Source organism: Hemitrygon akajei, chromosome 3, assembly GCF_048418815.1.
Source record: "Hemitrygon akajei chromosome 3, sHemAka1.3, whole genome shotgun sequence".
NCBI lineage: Eukaryota > Metazoa > Chordata > Chondrichthyes > Myliobatiformes > Dasyatidae > Hemitrygon > Hemitrygon akajei.
The window spans coordinates 191,670,024-191,684,418 of record NC_133126.1 but is presented as its reverse complement, the minus strand read 5'-3'; the positions used below and the strand labels follow the sequence as shown (position 1 = coordinate 191,684,418).

The window sequence follows — 14,395 nt, the reverse complement described above, 5'->3', positions numbered from 1 at the left end:
AACAGTCACTGAGTGCCACCCCAGTATGGCATTACCAGGAGAATGGAGAGCACGTTCCAAGGATGTTATGTTTGGAAAATAAGAACCATTCGCACTGATTCATGACTCAAAACGTCCCTAAATAGAGCTATACCGTTTCAAATGGCTTTGAGATCCTGAGGTCATGCATCAGGAAGACACCCACACACACACATACAAGCCCAGTAGCTACCACTGGGCAGGAGGTTCAGAAGCCTGAAAATGTTCTTGAACAACCAGATTCAGTCCTTGAACCAACTGGCACAACCCTAATCACTACAGTTTAGTAAAACTATGACCATTTTGCTGTATTAAGTTGTGATCTTCCTTGCATGATGTTTAACGTGTTTTTCTTGTGAGTGCCTCTGATGTTTTCAATTGCATTTGTGCATTTGACGATAAACTCAACTTCAACTTTGAGAAGTACACCACCCCATATACACGATGCTCCTATCGAGTACCCAATTGCGTTAGGATCTGCAAGTCCCACATTGGTCATGTTGGCCACTGTAGATCTGGAGTCATGGTGTTATACAACATGGAAATAGGGCCTTAGACAGCTTTGTTGCCGTAGACGATCTGAGCTAATCCTATTTACTCACATTCGGCCTACATCCCCCACTTCTATCCATGTAGCTATCCAAATGTCTGTTAAATGGTGGAATTGAGCCCAGCTCTACCATTTCCTCTGACATCTCATTCCAGAAACCCACCACCACTTGTGTGAAAACCTGCCCCTCAGATCACCTTTAATTTCCTGCTCCTCCCCCCATCTCACCATAAAACTAGATTTTGATTCCTCTACCCTGAGAAAAAGGCTGTAACTGTTCAGCTTATCGGTGCCCCTCATGATCTGAGAAACTTCATAAGGTCACCTCTCAGCTTTCTCTTCTCCAGAGAAAACAGCCTAGCTTTATCCAATGTCTCCTTTTTGATGTCTCCCCGTCTTCCACTCCCAGAGTGGAAGGAAGACATCCTTCAAGTCAAGTCACTTTTATTGTCATTTCAACCATAACTGCTGGTACAGTACACAGTAAAAACGAAACAACGTTCCTCCAGGACCCTGGTGCTACATGAAACAACACAAAACTACACTAGACTTCAGACCTACACGGGACTACATAAAGTGCACAAAACAATAATTAATAAATAAGACAATAGACACAGTAAAGGGCAAATTACAATATAATAATAAATTATGTAAATATAAAGGAAAACAATGTTTCAGCAGGAATTGAGAAAGAAACGAGCAAAAATTGCAAAGGGAGGGAGAGGGGGAGGGGGAGGGGGAGGGAGAGGGGGAGGGGGAGGGGGAGGGAGGGGGAGAGGGAGAGGGAGAGGGAGAGGGAGAGGGAGAGGGAGTGTGTGTGTGTGTGTGTGTGTGTGTGTGTGTGTGTGTGTGTGTGTGTGTGTGTGTGTGTGTGTGTGTGTGTGTGTGTGTGTGTGTGTGTGTGTGTGTGTGAAAGTAAGTTGGTATTAGACTAGACTCTGGGAATTGAGAAGTCTAACAGCTTGGGGGAAGAAACTATTACACAGTCTGGTCATGAGAGCCCAAGTGCTTCAGTACCTTTTGCCAGATGGCAGGGGGGAGAAGAGTTTGTATGAGGGGTGTGTGGGGTCCTTCACAATGCTGTTAGCTTTGTGGATGCAGCGTGTGGTGTAAATGTCTGTAATGGTGGGAAGAGAGACCCCGATGATCCCTTCAGCTGACCTCACTATCCGCTGCAGGGTCTTGCGAACCAGGCAGTGATGCAGCTGCTCAGGATGCTCTCGATACATCCTCTGTAGAATGTGGTGAGGATGGGGGGGGTGGGAGATGGACTTTTCTCAGCCTCTGCAAAAAGTAGAGATGCTGCTGGGCTTTCTTGGCTATGGAGCTGGTGTTTGATAGTACCTCCTTGATCATGAGGTACTGTCAAAGAAAAAAGACTTTTAAAAAACCTCTTTAAAACTTATTTTGCTGAGCACAAAACATAGAACAGTACAGCACAGTACAGGTCCTTTGGCCCACTGTGTTTTGCCAATCTTTTAACCTGCGCTAACATCAATCTAAACCTTCCCTCCCATGTGCCTCTCCATTTTAATATCGTCCAAATGCCTTAAATGTCATTAATGAGTCTGCATCTACCACCACCACCACCCTCTGGCTAAAGACATTCCACCTCATCTCTGTTCTAAAGGGACGACCTGTATTCAGAGGCTGCCACCCCTCCGCCTCCAACTCTCCAGGAGACGGGTTTTGAGATCCTGGATCTGAGAGATTCACTATAGGATTATTAAGATGTGGGAGCAGAACTCGGCCATTTGATCATGAATGAGTATCATCCCTCTCAACCCATTCTCCCAGTAACCTTTGATAACCTTACTAATCAAAAACCTATCAATCTCTGCTTTAAGTATAGTCAATAACTTGGCCTCCACAGCTGTTGGTGGCAATGAACTCCACAGATTCACCGCCCTCTGGCTTAATAAATTCCTCCTCATTTCCATTCTAAAGGGACATCCTTCTGTTCTGAGTCTGTGCCCTCTGGTCCTAGACTCATCCATTATAGGAAACATCCTCTCCACATCCACTCTGTCAAGGGTTTTCAGCATTCATTAGGTTTCAGTGAGATGCCTCCTCTCCTCATTCGTCTGAACTCTAGCAAGTACAGGCCCAGAGCCATCAAACGCCTGGGCCTGTGGTTTGCAGCTGAGTGCCTTCCACACAGCACATCCGGCATCTTAGTTACATTAAGATAAGACGCCATAAATAGTTCATCTCGATCATGAGAATTCCTGAAAAAAAGACGAGTGCTCCTGATTGAGCAACAGCTCAATTATGAAAGTCTTATCCTTGCCATCAAACCTTTCTTTGGTCTCCACTTCTCCCTCTCCGTCTTGTCTCCAGTTGTAGAGCCTTGGCCGTTTTCTGCCCTCCCTAGTTCCTACCTCCTTTTTATTCCTTCATTGTCTGCCACACTGTGTCACCACACACTGGAACTACCTCCCTAAAGCCTCTTCTCTTAGCCCTCCAATACAACCTACTTTCTTGAATTAAACTTTGCCACAAACAGTTAAAGTTTTAGGCTGAGACACTTCATGTTCCGACGAAGGGTCTTGCCCTAAACATTGACTGTTTATTCCCCTTCATAGATGCTTCCTGACCTGCTGAGTTCCTGCAGTGTTGAGTGTGTTGCTCTGGACTTCCAGCAACTGTAGAATCTCGAGTTCTGATTACCTCTGCTATTATCCTCTTTGTAAAGTTCATTTCTGAGGTTTGGGGCTGATTGCATTCCAGCAAAGCACATTTAAAGGAGAAACTCAAATAGTTTGCCTCAAGCATAAGCTTAAATCTCACCACATGCCAATTGCCAGCAGGCTGACTTAAAAAGCTAAGAGACAGCCACCAAACAGAGACACAAGAGTGCCACAGTAGTGTAACAGTTAGTGCAACACTTAGAGCTACGGGCATGGGAGTTTGGAGTTCAATCCCAGGGTCCTCTGTAAGGAGTTCGTACATTCTCCCCATGACTTATGACAGGACGCTATTCATCGAATAGGCCTCTGAACCTCCCTCTGCAATTAGATCCACAATATCCTTACCGGAAGACCACAATCTGAGCGGATTGGTGATAACATCTCCTCACTGACGATCAACACTGGTGTACCTCAGGGGTGTGTGCTTAGCCCACTGCTCTACTCTCTCTATACCCATGACTGTGTCACTAGGCATAGCTCAAATACCATCTATAAATTTGCTGACGATACAATAATTTTTGGTAGAATCTTAGGTGGTGACAAGAGGGTATACAGGAGCGAGATATGCCAACTAGTGGAGTGGTGCCACAGCAATTACCTGGCACTCAATGACAGTAAGACGAAAGGGCTGATTGTGGAATTCAGGAAGGGTAAGATGAAGGAACACATACCAACCTCATAGAGGGATCAGAAGTGGAGAGAGTGAGCAGTTTCAAGTTCCTGGGTGTCAAGATCTCTGAGGATCTAACCTGGTTCCAACATATCGATGCAGTTATAAAGAAGTCACAACAGCAGCTATATTTCATTAGGAGTTTGAAGAGATTTGGTATGTCAACAAATACACTCAAAACCTTCTGTACATGTACCATGGAAAGCATTCTGATAGGCTGCATCACTGTCTGGTATGGGGGGGCTACTGCACAGGACCGAAAGAAGCTGCAGAGTGTTGTAAATTTAGTCAGCTTCATCTTGGGTTCTAGCCTACAAAGTACCCAGGACATCTTTAGCGGGTGGTGTCTCAGAAAGGTAGCGTCCATTATTAAGGACCTCCAGCACCCAGGGCATGCCCTTTTCTCACTGTTACCATCAGGTAGGAGGTAAAGAAGCCTGAAGGCACACACTCAGCGATTCAGGAACAGCTTCTTCCCCTCCACCATCTGATTCCTAAATGGACATTGAATCTTTAGATACTACCTCACTTTTGTAATATATATCATTTCTGTTTTTTTGCACTATTTTTAATCTATTCAATACATGTTTAATTGATTTACTTATTTATCATTTTTTTTCCTTCTATATTATGTATTGCATTGAACAGCTACTGCTAAACTCACAAATTTCATGACACGCACCGGTGATAATGAACCTGTTTCTGATTCTGACCACGTGGGTTTCCTCCGGGTGCTGCAGATTCCTGTCACAGATCAAACACGTACCGGTTCATAGGTTAATCGATCATGGTAAACTACCCAGTGTTAAAAAGATGGGTTGCTGGGCAGTCTGGCTCATTGGGCTCGAAGGGCCTGTTCCATGCCGTATCTACACCTATATCTAAATAAATCAATCTGGAAATGCTGAAATCTAGGCCAGCACTCAATGGAAGAAATCAGCAGGTCAGGCAGCATCTACGGAGGGAAATAAGACAGTCAGTGCTTCAGCTTGAGACCCAACTCCATTCTACCGGAGCACCAACAGAGTCCTGACCAGCGGTATCACTGCCTGCTATGGGAAATGCAAGATATCTGACTGCAAGACCCTGCAATGGATTATGAGGACTGCTGAGAGATTCATCAGGGTCTCTTCCCCCTCCCCAGGACACATACCAGAAGCACTCACAGAGCCCTCAGCATTGTTAAGGACCCCTTCCATCCAGCTCAAAATCTCTTTGATTCCTACCACCATCAGGTTGAAGCTACAGCAATAGGAGAAGGATTGTTACGCCAGGTAAGAGCTTCTTCCCCCAGGCTATGAGACTTCTAAAGAACCTGCTACTACCCAGCGCACATTATTTATCACCACTCCAGTAGCAATAACACACTGTATATTTAACTATATGTTGTAGAGGCACTTTGGACATCTGCAGAATTATCGTTTTTGTCTGTTTATAGTATTGAATTAATATTTTTTATGTGCCGTGTGCAGTATGTGTACCGTGTTTTGCACCTTTGTGCCAGAGGAAAGACGTTTCGGTTAGCGATGTACGTGTGCGCAGTTGAACGACAATAAGCTGAACCTGAACTCGATCACCACAACCATTAGAGATCAGCCTCGTTCACCGAACTGCCAGGGAAGAGAATTAACCCATGATACGCAGTTAAGAGGACATCCCAATCCAGTCCAGTCCAAAGCCCACCCTACAACTGAGCATATTTACACAGAGCGATGACAAAAGAAAGTAGCATCCATCATCAAGGACCCCCAGCATCCCGGTCATGCTCTCTTCTCGCTACTGCAATCAGATCCACCACCACCAGGGTCAGGAACAGTTATTACCCTACAACCGTCAGGCTGCTGAACCAGTGTGATCATCTCATCCACCACTACTCCAAACTCACTCCACAACCTACAGGCTCACGTTCACAGTTTCCCTTCTTCTGCATGGTGGTATTTGTCAGGCTTTGCTTGTGTATGTTTTTTTTTTGTAAATTCTATTGTTTTGTTTTCTCTGTTAAAAATCATGCAAGGCACTGAATCTCAAGGTAGCACATAGTAACATACAAACACGAATAAATCTGCAGATGCTGAAAATTCAAGCAACACACACAATTTATAGCCCATATCCAGGCTACTGTTTAGAGCAACACACACAAAATGCTGGTGGAACACAGCAGGCCAGGCAGCATCTATAAGGAGAAGCGCTGTCAACATTTCGGGCCGAGACCCTTCGTCAGGACTAACTGAAAGAACTTGTGTGTGTTACATAGTAAAATACATGTACTTTGACAATCAATGTACTTTGAACACTTGTTCCCTGAACTGGAATATCTAGGCAGTGTAACACGTAGCAATTTGTGGGAAAAAAAGCATCACCTTAGAAACATAACTGGGAAAGGCCAATAAAGAGTGGCGAGGAAAAAGCAAAGCTATGGTGGAACTCTGCAGGTCGAGCAGCGGCTGGGGTGGGAAAGAAATGGTGAAGGTCTTGGGTCAAGACCTCAAAATTGGGACTCAGTCAGAAACTTTGAACGTCTCTTTGCCTCCAGGGATGCTGTTAATTTTATTTATTTATTTCTATTTAGAGATGCAGCACAGATCTCAGAGGAGAAATGAAAAAGACTGAAAGAGTACAGAGAAAGTTTGTTTTATTTTGTTTAAAAACACAGCAGGGAATAGGCCCCTCCAGCCCAACTAGCCACACCATCCAGAAACCCACCTATTTAACAGTCGTCTAATCACATGACAATTCACAATGATCAATTACCCTACTAACGAGTTTAACTTTGGACTGTTGGAAGAAACCGGAGCACCCGGAGGAAATCCACACACTTATGGCGAGGATGTACAAAATTAGTACAGACAGCTCCAGAACTGAATTCCAAACTCTGACGCCCTGAGCTGTAATAGCATTGGGCAATCCACTATGCTATCAAGGTGCCCCTTCAGCAATCTGTATTTTATCTAAATCCAGATTCCAGCCTCCGCTGTCTCTTGTGTTTCCAATCACCAGTAGCCCCACTAACAAGAATGACCATCCAAGGAACCATCAGGAGATTTGGCAAGTTAACATTTTGCCTGCAGTCCTTTCAAAGGATAGACAAGATCCAGCGGAAATATTAACCTGCCTTATCATCCTTCAGCAACTAATTGGCCTAGTGTATACTTCCTAATGTTCTTTATTCCTGGATCATTCCTCTTGACCCGACTATCCTCCAGAAGAAATCTGGCTCCATGGGGCGGATATCCTTCAGAGGAACATTAATTATGTCCAAGCAGATTTGTGTTTGCAGTCAATAGGTCGCACAGCACAGTAAACCAAGTGGAACTGTGGGCACTTCTATTCATAGCATGTCGACACTGAACAAAAATAAAAGAGGGACGCTTTCAAGCCTCCTCTTTCCTAGATCAGCACACTACTGTTCTTCTGTAGCAGTATACAGCTGGATTAAAAGGAAAGATGCAATGCTGAGAGAATATAAGGGATTGGGCAGACCTCACTCAAGAGTACTGGGAGCAGTTTTGGGCTCCTTATCCAGGGAAGGATGCACTGGCACCGGAGAGGGTCCGGAGGATTTTCACAGAAATGATCACGGGAACAAAGGGGTTAATGTATGAGGAGCATTTGATGGCTCTGTGCCCGTACTTACTGGAGCTTAGAAGAATGAGCAGGGGTCTTACTGAAACCTATCGAACATTGAAAGGCCTGCCGAAGGGTTTCGGCCCAAAACATCCACTGTACTCTCTTCCCAGATGCTGCCTGGCCTGCTGAGTTCCTCCAGCATTTTGTATGTGTTGCTCGGATTCCCAGCATCTGCAGATGTGTTTGAATATTGACAGGACTAGTTAAAAGTTGATATGGAGAGTATGTTTTCTATAGTGGGGGAGTTTAGGACCAGAGGGCACAGCCTCAAAATAGAGGGATATCCATTTGGAACAAAGAGGAGAATAAATTTCTTAAGCCAGAGGGTGGTGAATCTGTGGAATTCACTGCCATCGACAGCTATGGAGACCAAATCATTGGGTCTATTTGAAGCGGGGATTGACTGGTTCTTGATTAGTAAGGGCATCTAATTTTACAGGGAAAAGTCAAAAGAATGGGGTTGAGAGGGTTAATGAATTAACCATGATGGAAGGATGGAGCAGCCTCAATAGGCCGAATGGTCCAATTCTGCTGCTCTGTCTGATGGCTTTACAGTCTAATCCCAAGTGTGAGCTCCAAACCTGCCCACCAGGAGGCAACTACAGAGATGCACCATGAAGAGCCACTGCCTCACTGAGCCAGTTTCGACCCTGCCCTCTGGCGCTGTCTGCATGTAACCCGCACGCCCGCCCCCAGAATCCCAACATTCCCCTACTGCTCTGCTTTCTTCTCACAGAGACACACACCGACAGAATAAACTAATCCAAGTGTGACGGGGACAAGAGAACAGGACACCGGAGAGTGAATTGCAGCACAGAATTACATTAGTGACCAGCCTCCCCTCCGTGGGCTCTTTACACTTCCCACTGCCTTGGCAAAGCAGCCAGTTTAATCCAAGCTCAGCCTAAAGCATTGTCAGTTTATTCCCCTCCATAAATGCTGCTCGACTTGCTGAGTTCGTCCAGCACTTTGTGATAATCAATGACCCTTCCCAGTCCAATTAGCTCGTCTTCTACCCCCTTCCATTATGCACAAAACACAAAAGCGTGCGATCACTATTCAATGACAGCTTCTATCCCATTGCCATCAGACATCCGAATGGACCTCACACAAATTAAAAGATGAATTCCTTGCCCTCCCCCGCCACATTCCCATTCTGGCTTCTTCCCTCCTCCTTCCCAGTCCTGATGACAGGTCTCAGACAGAATGGTTGACTGTTTCTTCCTTAGATACCACCTGGCCTGCTGAGCTCCTCCAGCATTTTGTGTGTTGCTCTGAATTTTCAGCATCTGCAGAATTTCTTGTGAAGATGAATTTAATTTCCTAACCAGCCTCTTTGCAACTTTCACATTTTCTTTCTTTCCCTGCGTTGCACTTTCTCTGTAACACTACACTCAGTGACCACTTTATTCAGTACAGCTGGAGTATTTGTTTGTGATCTTCTGCTGCAGCAGCCCATCCACTTCAAGGTTCGATGTGTTGTGCATTCAGAGATGCTCTTCTGCACTCCGCTGTTGTAACATGTGGTTATTTGAGTTACCATCACCTTCCTGTCAGCTTGAACCAGTCTGCCCATTCTCCTCTGACCTCGCTCATTAATGAGGTGTTTTCACCCACAGAACTGCTGCTCGCCGGATGTTCTCCCCCCCCCCCCCCCACCCCACACTAGAGACTGTGGTGTGTAAAAATCCCAGGGGATCAGCAATCCCTGAGATACTCAAACCACCAACAATCATTCCATGTTCAAAGCCACCGAGATCACATTTCTTCCCCACTCTGATGTTTGGTCTGGACAACAGCTGAACCTCTTGACCATGTCTGCATGCTTTTACCTTTTGAGTTGCTGCCATATGATTGGCTGATTAGAAATTTGCATTTACAAGCAGGTGTACCTAATAAAGTGGCCACAGACAGTCTATTCCGAATTCATTAATTGCTTTCCCCTCTGTTATACAGTTATGGAGTGTTCTGCATCGATGCCATGTAAAACTTGATTAAAACTGTCCTGGTGCATGGGACAAAAACAAACTAATTACCCAAGAGGTGAAGACGAGTCTCCCCCCTGTATTAATGAAACTGACTGGCTTAAGCATTGCATCTCCAGAGCACCTTTCCTATCCCTGCCAGAGGATCCACAGCAGCTCATGAACCTACAGTCACTGTCACTGGAACACTGCAGCAACTCTCCTCTGCTCTGCCGGCTCAGCTTACACTTCAAGTTCCCACTCTCCGTGCTGAAAGGCCACAAACATCTGATAGTCGAATGACACTTAATCAGAATCAAGTTTATTATCACTGGCAGATGTCGTGAAATTTGTTGCTTAGCAGCACTAGTACAATGCAAGACGTAAAATATACTTTAAATTATTATTTCATTTCATATATAGTACCTATGAGAGAGAGAGAGAGACACACACACACACACACACACACACAGAGGCGGAGAAAAAGAAACAGAAAATAGTGAGGTCGTGTTCCTAGATTCAGAAATTTGGCGACGGTGGTGAAAAAGCTGATCCTAAAACAAACAACAAAATCTTCAGATGCTGGAAATCCACAGTAACACACACACACACACACACACAAAGTCCTAGAGGAACTCAGCAGGTCAGGCGGCGAGTACGTGACTCCAGCGCTTTGAGTGTGTTACTCTGTCCCTGAAATGTTGAGTGTACACCTTCAGGCTCCCGTACCTCCTCTCTGAAGGCAGTAATTAGAAGGGGGGCACGTTCTGATGATGGACGTGCTCAGCGACGGATGCCGCCTTTTGAAGATAGCCTCGACGGGGACGAAGAATGGCTGCTCGACTCGATTTGAGATTAAGTTCACAATCAGACAACACTGCAACCTTCACGTGGTTTACCTTGAACTTACTGGGAACGCGGAAACCGCTCCTCAGTTTTGGTTCTACGCAGCCTGATCTCCCGTGCAGGCGCGAATGGGTTAAACTTGCTCCTAAATTCGTTTAATGAGAGTCGCCACAAGTGTTTCTGATTTTTGTTTAAAGCGCTATCGGTCAGAGTAACAAACTATCGCGTGGGGGTCTACATTCTCGGTACAAATATTGTGAAAGGCACATTCCATAACGTGTCAGAATGCCGATTTGGAACAATTTAGTCTGGAATTAACAGCGTGGAAAAACACAAACAAGCCAGCAATTTATTATCACGAAGAGACTCCCTCCTCCTAACTGTGTAGCTGTTGTTCTCAGATTTGAGAATCTAGGGGATTTTTACGACAAAGAAAGCAATTAGCGGGGGTCTGTGAGAGCCGAGAGAAGGAATCGCAATGCCTGTCTTGCCAGACTGAAATTAAAACGTACCTCTAATTTCTCGCTGGGGTAATCCCGGTCAAGTCAGAGGAACTCTAGCGCCTGCTTCCCATTGTATAAATCCAGGGATTTGTGGTGGGTGTTCGGTTTGCCGGCAAGCTTCACTCTCTCTATTTCTCCCCTGTCCCGACCAGAATCTCGTTCCCTTCTCAATCTCTTCTGGCCAGCTCCATCTTCACTGTTTTGGCTCCCTTGTGCAGGTTGGCGTGTCCCTCCTGGACGGATGCGACAGGTTGCGAGGGAGAGTGGATGGGGGAAAGGGGGGGGGGGGTGAATCGGTCGTCCAACCTGCGTTTACTAAAACGTGCAAAATCCCACCTTCCCTCGGCCAGAGGCCAGAAACCCGGGCCTCTCTCTTCCTCTCCTTCCAAAACACGCACGCCACCTCAAACTGTCCGCCCAACTTCTTGGTAGTTTGTGAACTTTGGAAGCCTTTCTTCGCAAAACAAAAACTTGCGCTAATGCGTTGCGCCTCTCTCTGGATTTTCCTTGAATAGGTTCAGTAGGCTGGGATTTCGAAAAGGCGCCGACTCATTGATGTCAAATGATGAATACCGCGGACAGTCGTCAAATCATTCAGGATTAGCGGCGGCCCCTCCCCACTTCAAAAATCCATCGCGTTTGGTAAACACAAGAGATTCTGCAGATGCTGGAAATCCAGAGTAACACGCACAAACTGCTGGAGGAACTCAGCAGGTCAGGCAGCATCTGTGGAGATGAATAAGCGGTCAACGTTTCGGGCCGAGCCCCTTCATCAGAGCTGAAAAGGGTGGGGCGAAGAGGAAGGAGTACAAGATACAAAGTGAGAGTTAAAATCAGATTGAGGGGGGGGGGAGATCGGTGGGTAGGAGAAGGGGGATGAACTGAGAAACTGGGAGCTGATAGGTGGTAAAGGTTCACGTTTAGTGCTTTCTTCCAAGGAAAGGCTCCCAAGCACACGCCCCACTGACACTGTGTTCCCTCCAGATTGTACTGGTGCGCAGCCGCACAGTAACTGAAATGCTGCCAAGCACACAGCTGGAACTTTCTGTTATATAATGTTAATGGCGGGGTGGGGATACCAAAGGAGGTGTAAGGTGCTCCTTCCCTCCGCTAGCCTGTAGGTCACCCTCGGGCAAGGTGTAACACCTGCTTAGCCCCCACCCCTCCCAACCAATCAGTGTCACCTGAAACCATGGGAGCAGGTGATGGATGGTCAGCTGAGCAGCTGGTGCGCATCACAAGCCCTGCTTATGTGACCAGTGACGCCAGGCAGACAATCTCTGATAATGGCTGGGCTCACCCCTCTTGTAAAGGTACTGCCCAGGAGCAGGCAATGGCAAGCAACTTCTGTTGGAAAATTTAACATGAAGAATCTTAGAAACATAGAAAACCTACAGCACAATACAGACCCTTCAGCCCACAAAGTTGTGCTGAGCATGTCCCTACCTTAGAAATTACCAGGCTTACCTATAGCCCTCTATTTTACTAAGCTCCATGTACCTATATAAAAGTCTCTTAGAAGACCCTGGTGGTCATGTAAACACCACGATCGTCCACATCATACGACACAGCACATAACAAATGTTCATAACAAATTAAGTGCATGCAGTTTACAGACAGAGTAAATATGTCCTGCTCAGAGTCTGTGCAGCTGTAAAAAATTTAGAGGGATCGATGCCCGTTGATGAAGTGACTTCAAACTATGCTCACCCTTGCAGAAACACTGCCGGTAATCTGAGCCCAGGAAGCCCCCAGAAACAGTCAGAATCTGGTTTATTATCACCGGCATATAATGAGAAATTTGCTGTTTTGCAGCAGCAGTATGGTGCAATACATAAATATATTATAAACTACAAAATAAATAAATAATGTGAAAAAGAAAGGAATTGAGAGACAGTGTTTAGAAATCAGATTGTGGAGGGATAAGAAACTGTTTCTGAATTATTGAGTGTGGATCTTCAGATTCCTGTACCTCCTCCCTGATGGTAGTAACGAGAAGACGGTTCTTAAGCTACCGTCTTCTGAAGATTGAAGATTCAAGATGGTTTGTTGTTCTTCAGTTCACGAGGGTAAAGGAGAACAAAATGATTCTTACTCCAGATCGAAAACAACATAAAAAAACACAATAAATGCAATAAAATACAAAAAAATTAGAAAGCAAATCCTATGAAACATACTGTACAGATAACTAGAGACATAAGGAAGTCAACACACACACACACACACACACACACACACACACACACACACACACACACACACACACACACACACACACACACACACACACACACACACACACACACACACACACACACACACCTACACCTCTCTACCTGGAGGAACTCAGCAGGCCAGGCAGCATCCTATGAAAATGAATAAACAGTTGACATTTCAGGCTGAGACTCCTCTTAAGATCTGGAAAGGAAGCGGGAAGATGCCAGAATAAAAAGGTGGTGAAGGAGGCCAGCTGGAAGGTGATAGGTGAAGCCAGGTGGATAGGAAAGGAACAGGGCAGGAGAAGAGGGTGGTAAATCTGTGGAATTTGTGCCACAGAGGCCAAGTCATTGGGTGTATTTAAGGCAGAGATAGATAGGTTCTTGATTAGCCAGGGCATCAAAGGGTATGGGGAGAAGGCAAGGGAGTGGAGATGACTGGAAGAATTGGATCAGCCCCTGATTGAATGGTGGAGCAGACTCGATGGGCCGAATGGCCTGCCTCTGCTCCTATATCTTAGGGTCTAAGATGGAATTTGAAGGGAGAGGAGAGTGAACCATAGGAGAAAGGGAATGAGGAGGGGACTCAGGGAGAGGTGATAGGTTGGTAAGAAGAGGTAAAAGGCCAAAGTGAGAAATAGGTGAAGAGGGGAGTGGGAGGGATTTTTTTAACCAGAAGGGGAAATCAATATTCATGCTGTCAAGTTGGAAGCTACCCAGATGGAATATAAGGCAGTGCTCCTCCAGCCTGAGTGTGGCCTCATTGTGGCACAAGAGAAGGTCATGGTCTGGCATGTCAGAACAGGAATGGAAAATGTTTGGCCACTGGAGCGCAGGTGCTCGACGAAGTAGTCCCTCAATTTACGACAGGACTCGCCAGTGAAAGTAATCCTACATAACAAATTGTACAAATGACTGTTATACATGTACCGATTATAAGTACATAAAGTGATGCTAGGTGAGGTGCATGAAGTGGTGTTGGGGTTGTGGAGGGGTGGGTTATTGGGTGCAGCTGTTGGTTAGACTTATGGCTAGGGGAAGTAACTGTTTTTGTGTTTAGGTGGTCCTGGCATGAATGCTGAATAGCCTCTCCCCTGATGGGAGTGGGACAAAGAGGGAGGCGAGAATCCTTCATGATGCTGCCGGCCTTCTCAACACCTTTCTGTCTACATGTCCTTGATGGTGGTAGGCTAGTGCTGGAGCGGTGTCTCAGAAAGGCAGTGTCCATTATTAAGGACCTCTAGCACCCAGGGCATGTCCTTTCTCACTGTTACCATCAGGTAGGAGGTACAGAAGCCTGAAGGCACACAC

The 14,395-nt window shown here is 45.8% G+C and overlaps 1 protein-coding gene across 1 annotated transcript in view; it reads right to left on the bottom strand.

Annotated features, from left to right (window-relative positions):
- The window catches only part of LOC140725762 (rho guanine nucleotide exchange factor 26-like), a 202,796-nt gene extending 191,480 nt beyond the window's left edge, over positions 1-11,316 (bottom strand). Inside the window, exon 1 of the mRNA XM_073041639.1 lies at positions 10,878-11,316. The gene's annotated coding sequence lies outside the window, so the exon portion shown is untranslated. The remainder of the gene's footprint in view (positions 1-10,877) is intronic.
- Positions 11,317-14,395: the final 3,079 nt, after the last annotated feature.